Source organism: Rhinolophus hipposideros (genome assembly GCF_964194185.1).
Source record: "Rhinolophus hipposideros genome assembly, chromosome: 11".
NCBI lineage: Eukaryota > Metazoa > Chordata > Mammalia > Chiroptera > Rhinolophidae > Rhinolophus > Rhinolophus hipposideros.
The window spans coordinates 17,674,576-17,687,930 of NC_138057.1; the positions used below are offsets into that span (position 1 = coordinate 17,674,576).

At 36.2% G+C, this 13,355-nt stretch overlaps 1 long non-coding RNA gene across 1 annotated transcript in view; it reads right to left on the minus strand.

Annotated features, from left to right (window-relative positions):
* Positions 1-13,355, minus strand: part of LOC308504865 — a 280,235-nt gene that overhangs the window by 110,166 nt on the left and 156,714 nt on the right. The window contains exon 6 of the long non-coding RNA XR_013994429.1: positions 4,593-4,685. This is a non-coding gene — a long non-coding RNA (uncharacterized lncRNA). The remainder of the gene's footprint in view (positions 1-4,592; positions 4,686-13,355) is intronic.

The window sequence follows — 13,355 nt, forward strand, 5'->3', positions numbered from 1 at the left end:
AAATCCATGTCTATATGGGCATTTAATCTATGACAATGGAAGCAAGAATTTATGGTGGAGTAAAGACAGTCTATAAAATAAATGGTGCTGTGAAAACTGGACAGACACAAGCAAAAAAAAATGGAGCTGGACCACCTCCTTACACCATATACAAGAATAAATTGAAAATGAATTAAAGACTTAAATGTAAGATCTGAAACCATAAAATTCCTAGAAGAAAATATAGGAAGAAAGTTTACAGACATTACCCAGAGTAAAATTTTTACTGATATAGCCCCTCGGGCAAGGGAAGTAAGAAAAAAATAAACATGTGGGATTACATCAAACTAAAAAGCTTTTTCACAGCAAAGGAAACCATCAATAAAACAAAAAGAGATCCTACTGAATGGGAGAAGGTATTTACCAATGACATATCTGATAAGGGGTTAATATCTCAAATTTATTAAAAAAAAAAAACTCACTGAACTCAACTCCAAAAAAGACAAACAACCCAATTAAAAAAAGGTCAGAGGAAATGGAGACAATTTTCTAAAAAGGACATACAAATGGCAAACAGACATATAAAAAAATGCTCAACCTCACTAATCATTTGAGAAATGCAAATAAAAACCACAGTGAGATACCACCTTACCCCAGTCAAAATAGCTATCATCAATATATCAACAAAAATCAAGTGCTGGCGACACTGTAGAGAAAAGGGAACCCTTGTGCACTGTTGGTGGGACTGCTGATTGGTGCAGCCACTATGGAAAACAGTATGGAGGTATCTCAAAAATCTGAAAATGGAACTACCTTATGACCCAGCAATTCCACTCCTAGGTATCTATCCGGAGAAATCCAAAACTCTAATTCAAAAACATTTATGCACCCCTATGTTTATTGCAGCACTATACACAATAGCCAAGACATGGAAACAACGAAAATGCCCATCGGTAGATGACTGGATTAAGAAACTGTGATACATTTATACAATGGAGTATTACATAGCCATAAAGAAGAAGGAAATCCTACCATTTGCAACAACATGGATGGACCTAGAGAACATTATGTTAAGTGAAATAAGTCAGACAAAGACAAATACCATATGATCTCACTTATATGTGGAATCTAAAGAAAAGAATAAATGAATGAACTAATCAGAAACAGTCTCAGAGACATAGAGGAAAAATTGAGGGTTGCTAGATGTGAAAGGGGATGGGATAAGGTGGAAGTGAGGAGATTAGAAAGCACAGTTGGTAACCACAAGATTGCCATGGGGAAATGAAAGTCAATTTGGGGAATGCAATCAATAATGTTGTAAAGATTTTGTAGGGTATTCGACGGACACTTGTCCCATTATGGAGACCACCTCAGGATGATGTAGATGCCTGATCACTGCATTGTACACCTGAAGCTGAAGCTGAACAATAATGAATGTCAACTATAATTTTATATATATTATATATATTATATATACGGATATATAATATATATATACATATATATTATATATAATATGTACATATATTATATATACATATATATATACAAGAAGTGGAGTACAACATTAGGAATAGAGACAGTGGAAATGTAATGGCTGCGTGCGAGGTCAGAGGGGTAGTGGATGGGATGAGGGGGTTGTCACTGTGTGAGGGATTTAAATGATAAACGTCTAACTATTACATTGTTTTGTGCACTTGAAACTAATTTTTTAAAAATAAATAAAATAAAAACAAAAAAGAAAAAGAAAAATCTTGCAAATTGGCTTTCTAAAATATGCAATTTAAAACTAAGGATTTTTGCAATTCAATCCCGGAGACATTAATTATTTTTACTATAATAGATCACAGGTCTATCATCATTATCATTATCATCATCATGTTATTATCATTAATGTAAATGTTTCTTCAAATAACTGTCTTGTGATTTCTAGTGACTTCTCACATCATTTTTATTTGATAATAAATCAGATATATTGTTGAAAAATATGTGAGACAATTAAGTACATTTAAATATGGTTGTATATTAGATTATATTAAAATTATTGTTAATTTTATAACTTGTGATCACTACATGATTTGGACACAAAACACATTCTTTCAATTAGCAATGAATAATGAAGTATTTATAGTTGAAATGACACAATGTCTGGAATTTGCTTAAATACTCTAACGCCCCCCCAAAATATATATATATATATATGTATACATAAACAATATGTAAATGAAACAAGATTGTCAAAATATTGATAATTATTGAAGCTGGATGATAGACTTATAAGAATTCACTATACGTTTTTCCTCCGCTTTTGTATATGCTTTAGATTTTTCACAATAAAGTTTTTAAATTGTAAATGGAATAGTTTAGGCAGTTACTGATAAACGTATTTTACAGAAAAACATTATCCTAGAGAAATCAGACAGAATGACACCTTCTAAGGCAGTAAAAAGATTTTTCTCAGTACTTTGTATCTTGTTAAAGTGTAAAATATCACTGGTTTCTGAGTTATCTCCCTTCCCCGGGATCCCACACACACACTCTTGCTTTTCTGTTAACAGTGCATGTCATTACATGAATACTAGAGCTGGGTCAAGAGCCATGGTGAAAATCATTTTTAAAATCTCAATAATGCTATGTATTGTATTTTTAAAAGCATATTTTTAAAGAAATAATTTATACTTTTATTAAATAAGTCAATGTTTCCGTCAGTTATAGATAAAAATAAAAAAATTATTTGTATAATTGCAAAAAAGTAGTATCCAAAAAACTGCATCTACCATGTCATACCCTATAACATGTTCCTTGTTGTCACAGTTGGGTACAAGTTTGAGAAGATAATTAAGATAGGATGGAATGATCACCATGACGAGTCCAGCAACCATCTGACACCATACCACGTTATCACAACATTATTGACTATATTCCCTATACTGCATATTATATCCCCATGACTTATTTGTCTTATACCTGGAAATTTGGACCTCTTATTTCCCTTTACATTTTCCCCCCTTTTTTAAATTTTTCAATTATAGTTGACATTCAATATTATTTTATATTAATGGTGATCACTTCTTTAGATATGTAAATGTTGAATGACTATGGTGTACCCCTGAAACTAATGTAATATTGTACGTTAGCTATATTTTTAATAAAACTCTTTTTAAAATAGGATGGAATGATACTTCTCCTGTGTTATTTTAATTTCGGTCCTTTCTTCTGCTATCGATTTGAGATAGGAGGCAGTACGGAAATATATTATTATAGAAGATGAAACCTCTTGCTTATGAAAATCTCTCATCACTTTCAAGTCGATATGAGTCTTCTACTTACATATGGCAAGTTTTGTCTAGGTTAGTAGTCGGCCCTACACCAGAATTTTAACTTAAGTTGGTAAGTTGGACATGTCATATGTGATCTGCAAACACAATGGAATTTGAGGCTATCAGATTTGTTTGATTCTATCATATCCTCATGGTCCTTACTCAGCTCTGAACTCTTGGCTCTGTGACGTAGTCTCCATCTGTACCTGTGTCATTATAGGTCTTGACATTTATAAGTTCTTTCCCTACTGTTTGTACCTTCCTTCAATTTCCCAGGCAGACCCTAATTCAGCATGCTTCCGTTACTCTCTGCTACCTTAATTCATTGATTCCAATGAATTTCTACATGCTGACAACACCATAGCCTTTTTTACCTCCCTACTCCCCTGCCCCTCACCCAGACACTGCAACCACAACCCAGTAGAGCTCAACATGGGTATCAGATGCTTCCATAGAGTTTTGCTATCTGACCTACTAGCTCTAAACATGTGATTCTTACATTACTTTGGCAAAGATTTATAAAATAAATGCTGACAAAATGTTTTTTTCTGGGGAGTTTTTACTTCACCTGGGCAAGAAGGAGAGGATGTGGGCTTCATTTACAGTTCTGTGGGTAAGAAGTGCCTCTAGAATTTGGTGCATTTCGAAAGTATGACTTCACTCTCACCCACTCCATTAGATGTTACTTCTTGGTAATAAGGAAAATGAGTAATACTTAAACCTGAGGCTAAAACCAAAAGTTTTGTTTGAGTCAATAATTTCCAACTTTGCCATAACCAAATCTCAAACCAGAAAAAAAAATGACAATATTTAAAACAATTTTAATGTTAATTTCACCTTTTGTCCTCCAGTTTGCATTCAAACATTTGTGTAAATTAAAACATTTGTTAACTACTTAACCTAGTCCATGAAATGTATTCTTCTTACGACCTCTCTATTGAATTCAATAATTAAGCATAGATTATGTTCAAAATACTGAAAATACAAATATGTCATAATAATCATAGCTAACAGTTATTGCATGCTTCCTCTATGCTAGGCACAACAATTTTTTAAATGTATTATTTTATGTAAGACTCACAGCAACACTATGAAGCAAGGAGCTATTATTTTCAACCGCTGAAGTGAAAATTCCCTCTAAAGTTACAAAACCTAAGAAATACAAGTTTAGGTATATTTAAAGTGTTATCCAAAACGTGTTACATTTTTTAAATCTGAAAACTGATGTGCAAAGCACAATTAGGCAAATAAATAAGCTGAGAAGAAATGTGCAGAAGACCATCTCCCACTTACTCAGAGTTGGAAATCATGAATAGTCCTTGCCATTGATGTCCTGTTATACGTGTTTCATTGTTTGTTAGCATGTCTTCCAGGAACTGCAAAAACCTGAGTATAGAGAAAAAAGGAGAGAACAAAATTTTTCAGCTGCTAGATGCTCGGCTAGAAGTTGCTTAAGGTAAAATTGGAAATGACTGGTTCAGCTGAGATTTTTGAATTTACTGTAATCTCTTAGATCTAGACTTACATAATAAATTTGGAAATTGAACTAGAAAGCACTCACAATTTGGGGCCAACTATAAAAGCTAGGGGCTTTCTGTACATTATCCCATTTAGTAATCACAACCATGTGACATAGTATCTATTCATATTCTTATTTTATATATAAGGAAACCAAGGTTCACAATAATAAATAATACATTCAAGATATCAACCTTCGGGTATCTAGAAGGAGGGTAACAGAGAAGCCTCAGGGAAAGATTGAGTTTTGAAGTCAGGTAGATATGGGTTCAAATTAGAACTCTGATTATTCCTGCTATGTAACCTTGGACCAGTTCCTTAACCTGTCTGAACTTCTGTTTTCTTAACTGTAAAATGGAGATAATACTGTCTTTCCCCGAAAATAAGATCTAGCCAGACAATCAGCTCTAATGCATCTTTTGGAGCAAAAATTAATATAAGACCCAGTCTTATATTATATTGTATTATATTATATTATATTATATTATATTATATTATATTACCTGTCTTATTTACAGTAAAATAAGACCGGGTCTTATACTGATTTTTGCTCCAAAAGATTCATTAGACGCAAAAGATGCTTTAGAGCTGATTGTCCAGCTGGGTCTTATTTTCAGGGAAACACAGTATTACCCATTACAGCCTTGCTGCAATAATTAAATGAGGTAACACATGTACAGTAGATTCTCATTAAATGATAGTTTTTCAAATTCCTACCCGCTGTGATTCATATCGTAAGGAAAACTCCAGCTCTGCCTCATTTGGGTCAAGAATCTTCCTCCAATGGCAATAACTATGTCCCAGAGGCAAAATATAGAAAGTGATAGAAAAAGAGAATAAAATTTGTGTGAGAAAAGAATGGATAGGATAAGGAGGGCCACAGAAAGCTGCTCATATTGAATGACAGTGATTCTTTGGTTTTAAACAACATAAACCACATTTTTAAAGGAATTCATTGGAAAGCTATAGGATGAAGTAGCTCACAAAATCAAAGGAAACTTGAACAACTAAGCTTCTTGCAGAGCAAGAAAGGAAGCACCAGTCATCAAGGAAGGTTGGAGAATCTCTTCAGGACATGGCTGTGAGAAGGAAACCTCCAACCATTTTTTTTTTCCTCAAAGCGCTCGCTAAGATCTAAGGTCCTAGGAGAAAATGTCAGTTAGCCTATCTTGAGTCACACGCTTGCCCCTGCTTAATGGAGCCCAGTCTCCTTGAGTGACAGTCTGGTACAACTCAAATGACAGGTCATAGTTGGAAAGGCATGATTTACCAGGGAAAATCAAGGTCCTATTCGAGAAGGAGTAACGAAAGCTGAGCAGGCAAAAACAGGGTCCACAACAAGTTATACATGGGTGGTGTGAGAAAAGGTACAGGACAAAACATTCTTCTGTGCAAACCTCTTTTATATCACTGATCACATGTTACAAGTGTTCCTTTACCTTGGGTACCTCCATGACATACTATGTCACATGGTTGTGATTACTAAGTGGGATAATGTACAGAAAGCCCCTAGCTTTTATAGTGACAGTGTCAACTCTTTAAGGGCAAGGACCTGCTTTGAATATCTGTCCTCAGCAGCTATTCCACAGAGGACTCTCAGCAAATCTTAGACTCACAGAAATTTTGCATTTCACCACACAAGAGTGCCACAATGGAACCCCTATTGGTTAGGTCCCATAATCAAAGGAAGAATATCCATTTATATGAATCCTGCATACAGCTGAGTAAAATTCAGGATTAGATAATGAATCAAATTTGTTAAATGTTCAGTTTTCAGTCTCTAGAATTTGTGAATAACGTAGGTAAAGGAGAAAAAAAAAGATCTTAAAAGTCTTATAAACAACAGTAACAACATTTATTGTGTATTTGATACATATAACAATAAATATTTACTCTGGGTTATTTACTTTTAAAAGAAAGTCAAAGTCTCATTTATAAAACAAATGAGATGCAGGCAAAAAGGTACCGGTCCTTTACATCCATCTATGACAGAGCAATGACATAATTTATCCACCACCACACCCCAACAGCCTGCGACTCAGTGTTTTCTCACAGGAGCATGTGTGTATTCACTTACACATTCCTTTTGCCAAATCCCCTTAGTGAGTAAAGATGTATTTGATAGGGTTATGGATAGAGTCTAAAACCTTGGTCTTAAATCCAAACAGCTCGTGTGAGAATTACATTCATGTTTATTAGCATGGACACTAGCAACTGATAATAAATGACTTGCCCTTGGTGATATATTTTTAAACCTGTTCTGGATGAGTTTTTAGAGTCAGAGTTTAAAGGAAAATTTGTGGAAGACTATTGGAAGTTATTATGATTATTTTTATTTCAAATAATCACAAACCGATCTTTAAATTTTATATAATTACATAATAGGTCCATTTTTCTAAGGAACTCAATCTTTTTCTTTATCAACCTTAGATGATAGGTGATGAGCTTCAGACTGTATGTATGTTTCTCTTTTGGTTGCTATATTTATCATTATGGCTCCAAAATGTACAAGGAAAGACTTCTTTTAAAAAAAAAAAAAAGATTTTATTGGGGAAGGGGAACAGGACTTTATTGGAGAACAGTGTGTAATTCCAGGACTTTTTTCCAAGTCAAGTTGTTGTCCTTTCAATCTTAGTTGTGGACGGTGCTGTTCAGCTTCAAGTTGTTGTCCTTTCAGTTGTGGAGGGCACAGCTCAGCTCCAGGTCCAGTTCCCATTGCTAGTTGCAGGGAGCACAGCCCACCGTCCCTTGTGGGAGTTGAAACGGCAACCTTGTGGTTGTGAGGATGCACTCCAACCAACTGAGCCATCTGGGAGCTCAGCGGCAGCTCAGCTCAAGGTGCCATGTTCAATCTTAGTTGCAGGGGGTGCTGCCCACCATCCCTTGAGGGACTCAAGGAGTTCTACCAGCCCATGTGGGAATCGAACCGGCAGCCTTCGGAGTTGGGAGCATGGAGCTCCAACCGCCTGAGCCACAGGGCCAGCCGCGGAAAGACTTCTAAAACTATCAAGTAGGAAGAAATAATCTCCTTTTTCTGCCACCAAACAAAATTATTAACAACCCTCCTAAACCCATCCCAATATCCTTTTTCATCTTTAAACATGGTCACCGGGGTTTTGTAAATACTGCCTTCTAAGAAGAAAAAATTATTCATTATAAATGGAGGCATTCATTTTTTTAAGATGGAAAATTTCAATTAATTAACAAAACATCAATTAGTAGTTTCTACAATGTCAATAATGAAGCTAAAAGGCATTAATCCTTATCACAAAGTTATCATTAATAGGATTGTGTGATTATAGGACAAAAATGGAATTGTCCAAATAATGGTACTTATCACCTTCGATTTCCAGGGGGCTATAAAATGCCTTCCCTTCTCAGTGTGAAGCAGATAAGAAGAGTAGCCCTCTCTCTTCCTGATTACAGGCCTAAAGCAAAAATGGTCAGTTGACTTTCCTGGGGTCACCTCTAAACTAAAGATAACATCATAAATTCTTTACTATCTGCAATTGTTATTTTTGCGTGTAAACTTGGCTAGACTGTGGTGCCCAGTTGTTTGGTCGAACACCATTGTAGGTGTTGCTGTGAAGGTATACTTTAGATGTGATCAATCAGTAGACTTTGAGTAAAGCAGATTACCTTCCATAATGTGAGTAAGCTTCACATTATGTCTTCACATTCAATCAGTGGAAGGCTTTAAGAGCAAGGACGGAGGTTTCCAGATACACACACACACACACACACACACACACACACCCTATTGGTCTATTTCTCTGGGGAACCCATTTTCAAAGTTTTGATGAGTGGAAAGCGTGTGCCTCCCTTTTTTAAAGTTAAAATAGTTCAACTAGATGATTTTTTCCCCTGATTTCATATTCTATAAATCTATAAACAGCGCAACATTGTCTCTCACTTCCTCTTTAAAATTCACAAATAGCTTCTCAACTCCCAAAATACTTCACATGGCCTACAAGGCCCTGTGTGATCTGCCCCAGATAGAAGGTCCATCTAAAAAGATTACTGGCATTGGGCATTTTCAAAAATCACTTCCTACTATTGGATGTGAACAATCAGTGGACAAAATATGCCTCACTCTGTGTCCTTGTGAACACAGAATTAAAACAGCTGGGCATAGATGTTCTTAACAGTTTCAATAGAGCTTCTGAGTAGATTGTCCCATCCCTTGCTAGATACTTCTGTCCAGACTACTGGCGCCTGCCCTCAGAGTCATATTACCTTGTACTCGGAGAACTGCTGGCTGCCTAATGAGAAGACTTTACTCACTGGCATTCATTTCCCTGGACTCCATTTTCATAACTTGATTTGTTTCAATAATACACCACTCCTGTAGGCATGTTGCAATACTTTTGTCCTGTTTTCCTAGGGGACACACCCTAATCACTTTGATAGAACTTGCGAAACACCCTGGTGCCTATGAATAAATACAAAGGACATCTTGGTCTCATTCACAGCACATTTTAAATTATCACTTAGGTTACTGCTGCACAGGGCACATTACATCTACTTTGGATCTGTTTTTATTTTCTTCAGTTTGAGTGGCAAATGTTTTCTGACACCATCCCTGTAATCTGAAAGCAATTTGTTTGGTATCTAGTGCTTCCTGTGCACTGATTAGGTCATCCTATTCCTGAATAATACAACTATGTGGTTTCTCCCTATCTCTGAGTCATTTAGTACCCGCTCTTAAACCTGTCTAAAAACATCTCATTGTCAACATATTCGGAAGAACTTATGTTATTCCCATCCCTCACCAACCATAGTACAATGTTTATCTTTTGAGAGAGTCCCTAATAAAAATGTCCCATAATAGAAGCAAAAATCTGTAGCAATTTCCCAACAACAAAAACATTAATCGTAAAATGAACGTATGGAAAGTTGCAGCTACACCCAAGTCCATATGGTGGCGTGACTGTGCCACCATATCTCATGCCCAACACACACACACACACACACACACACACACACACACACAGACACAGACACACACACATACTCACACACACACACCACTGCCATCCCAACAACAAGGAAAAGGGACAATCCTCACCAAATCCTAATCAATTATGATCACAGAAGGAAACCTTTACTTAACTAAGCAAAATCTGGTTTGTGTGGCTGTATTAAATGTATCAGCAGAAGTAAGGTCTGTATAAGACCTGGGAAAAGAGAAGTAAAAAGCAAGAAGTGGTCAGTGTATCTCACGCCTCATCCAAGGGGGATGTGTCTTGACCTTGAGCTTAGAAATTCCATTCCTATAGGCAGATAACAAAGGTAAAAGCTTATACTCTATAGTTCCTACTCTGTGCCAGGAAAAGTTCTAAGCACTCTGCATTTACTAACTTGTTTAATATGCAGAGCAGCCTATGTGTAGGGCTATTATTATCCCCATTTTCAGATAAGAAAACATAGGCAGAAAATGTTTGTTTATATCACTTGCCCAAAGCCAGAAGTGGAGCTGTACTTGAATCTAGATAGCCTAACCCCAGGATATACTCTCCAATATTAGAATATAGTAACAGTGGAAGAGATTGCTGTCCTTTCTCTTTGGAAAAAGAGAAGAGAAAACTAACATTTGTTGAGCACCTGCTAATTAATAAAGATTATGACAGGAATTTTACATACATTGTGCTGTAAATAACCTAATGGTCAAATCATCTGATCCCGTTTATAGAGGAAGAAACCAGGCCTCATGGAGGTCCTTGAGAATCAAGTACTTTCTAGGGGATCCCTGAGAACTTGTCAAAAAGAAAAAAAAAACAGTGTTTTGGTTCCCTTTCATTCATCTTAAAACTAAGCAACAAACAAATTTAGTCTTGAGATTGTGGTTCATCTGTTTATTGGATATGAATCAATGGACCAGTTGGTAACACAGACACACACACACACACACACACACACACACACACACACACAGGAAAAAAACAAAAACCGGAAATTTCAGTTTGGCTGTCTTCTGTACTGGTCAAATTGAGTTGAGGATGACTCATTTCAATACATCCCATTGTACTAATTATATGAGTCAACAGAAAGCAGATATTTAATGAAAATGACATCTCAGAGTCAACAGAATTGAGTACATTTTAAATCTCTTAAATTGTTTGGTTAGCACCATAAAGACTCGTTTACATGTAGGAGAGAAGGCCCAAAGTTACAACAGAAGTCAAAGCTGGAGCCAAGATCAGCATCCATGAATCTCTCTCAGTATAATGACTTATCTAGAGACCTTTCCTTCAAACAAAGTTACATTTCCCTTTAATGATAAAAGTAATGTTGCATGCAGGATGTCATGTGGGGTCTCTAGTCCCGCTCCCCACATAAGAACACAGCATATGGTGAAGCCAAAAAGGAACAACAAAGGAGCCATAGATAGGGGAGTCATACCACTATATTCTCGCTGGCGGCTGGGTTGGAGACACAGCAAACAGGATCCACACGACCTGCAACCTGTTGTCCGTTTCTCTGTCAACCAACAAACCCCACTTGCTAGCTGCAATCCGCTCTTGCTAGCTCAGCCACCATCTTCTTGCTAGCCCCCATTTGCTGCTAGCATAGCCACAGCCGTTATATTAGTGGCCAATGGCTCACTGGTTACAGCTGACGACCAACTAGCCACAGCTGATGGCCATCCAATCACGGTCAATGGCCATTTACTACCTGAGTGAGTACCTTTCCATGTGAGGGCGAGAACCTGGAAACTGCACTCCTGGTTCTGTCCCCACAAATGTATTATGTAGAAGGGTCTATGGAAATTAAAAATAAAAACTGCAAGGCCCTAAGATTCACTGTCCTATGGTAATCACATTAATATCTGAGGCTAAGACAGTATTTTACAATGCATGTATTTTAGATAATATTTGGATCACAGGATATATACATTCCCAGGTCTTTTTCACTTAATATTTTATCTGGAATATTTTTGATGTTATCAAGTATTCTTTGAAATATAAAGACTGCACAATAGCATAGATCTGGGGACAGAGCCAGGAGTACAGTTTCCAGGCTCTCAGCCTCATGTGGAAAGGTGTTGGCTCAGGTAGTAAATGGTCATCAACTGTGATTGGATGTCCAGCAGCTGTGGCTAGTTGGCCGTCAGCTGTAACCAGTGAGCCATTGGCCAATAATATAACTGCTGTGGTTATGCTAGCAGCAAGTGGGGGCCAGCAAGAAGATGGTGGCTGAGCTAGCAAGTGCGGATTGCAGTTAGCAAGTAAGGTTGGTTGGCAGAGAGAGAGAAGTAGATGGCAGGTTGCAAATCGTGTGGATCCTGTTTCCTGTGTCTCCAACCAAGCTGCCAGAGAGATTATAGTGGTGACTCCCCGATCTATGGCTCTGTGGGCATTCCTTTTTGGCCTCACCATATCCTGCGTTCTTATGTGGGGAGCGAAAGCTAACACCCCGCATGCTACTCTGCGTGACAATAGATATACCACAGGATATCTTCTACTGTTGGACATTTATGTTGTACTAGCTTGCACCATTATAAACCAATGAGATAGAGGTAACAAAGTAATTAACACATTACTCTGAAAATAGATAAGGGGAAGAATCAACATGTATCATGTCTTTCCAGCATGAACTTTTTCAGAGTAACCAAATTGTTGAAGAGGGAAATATTTTCTTTATAGAAAATTTTCTGTTAATCAACGCAAAAGGATTGGTAGGATTTAAAAAAGCACCATTTTATAAATCCTAATGAAATCGTGGATCTAGACAACAAGCCTTAATGCATGTTATAACTAACAATTATGTAAAATATCAATAGGAAACTTCACAAAAGAGGACTCACCAGAACTTACAAATCAACCTTACTATCACTAAAAGTGGGGCAACTAGAAATTATGTCCATTCTGGTGTGATACAACAAGAAATACAAAACACCACACAAATTGTCTTCTTGCCAAAAAATGAAGATAAAAATAAGCCTGACTCTAATCAAGTTTCATTCTCCGTACTGGTTTACAGGAAATATGAGGATAAAGAAAAAAATAATTTCCTTAAAAACTGAGTTGAAATATTTTAATTAAAATTAATCACATTTCTTCAGTGAATTGTTTGATTATATCATTTATTAATTTTTTTATTGCAGTCAGTGATTTTTGTCTTTGATTCATAGGGGCTTTTTATATATTTAAAATAACATCCCTTCTTACTCTGATGCTAAATTATTTTCCACTTATTACTTTTTTTAAAATTTTACTTGCTATTAATATTCAGAAGTAAACTTTTATGTAATTAAATCTATAGACTTTTGTCTGTGATTCTTTTCATTGATTTATGCTGAAAAATTCCTGTCCTCTCCTAATATGAGATAAATATTCATTTTCTTAGAGTTTTTTAGTGAATTTTTACTTGTAAATTTTTAATCCATCTGGATTTCATCTTGGTGTATGGCTTAAGGTGTCAATTGGAATTTTACTTTATTATTTTCCAAATAGTCAGCCAATCATTTTTTTCATTTTTGTCTTTTTCTTGTTTTCAGGTTTAAGAGACCTCCTGACACATAATAAATATTTCCAT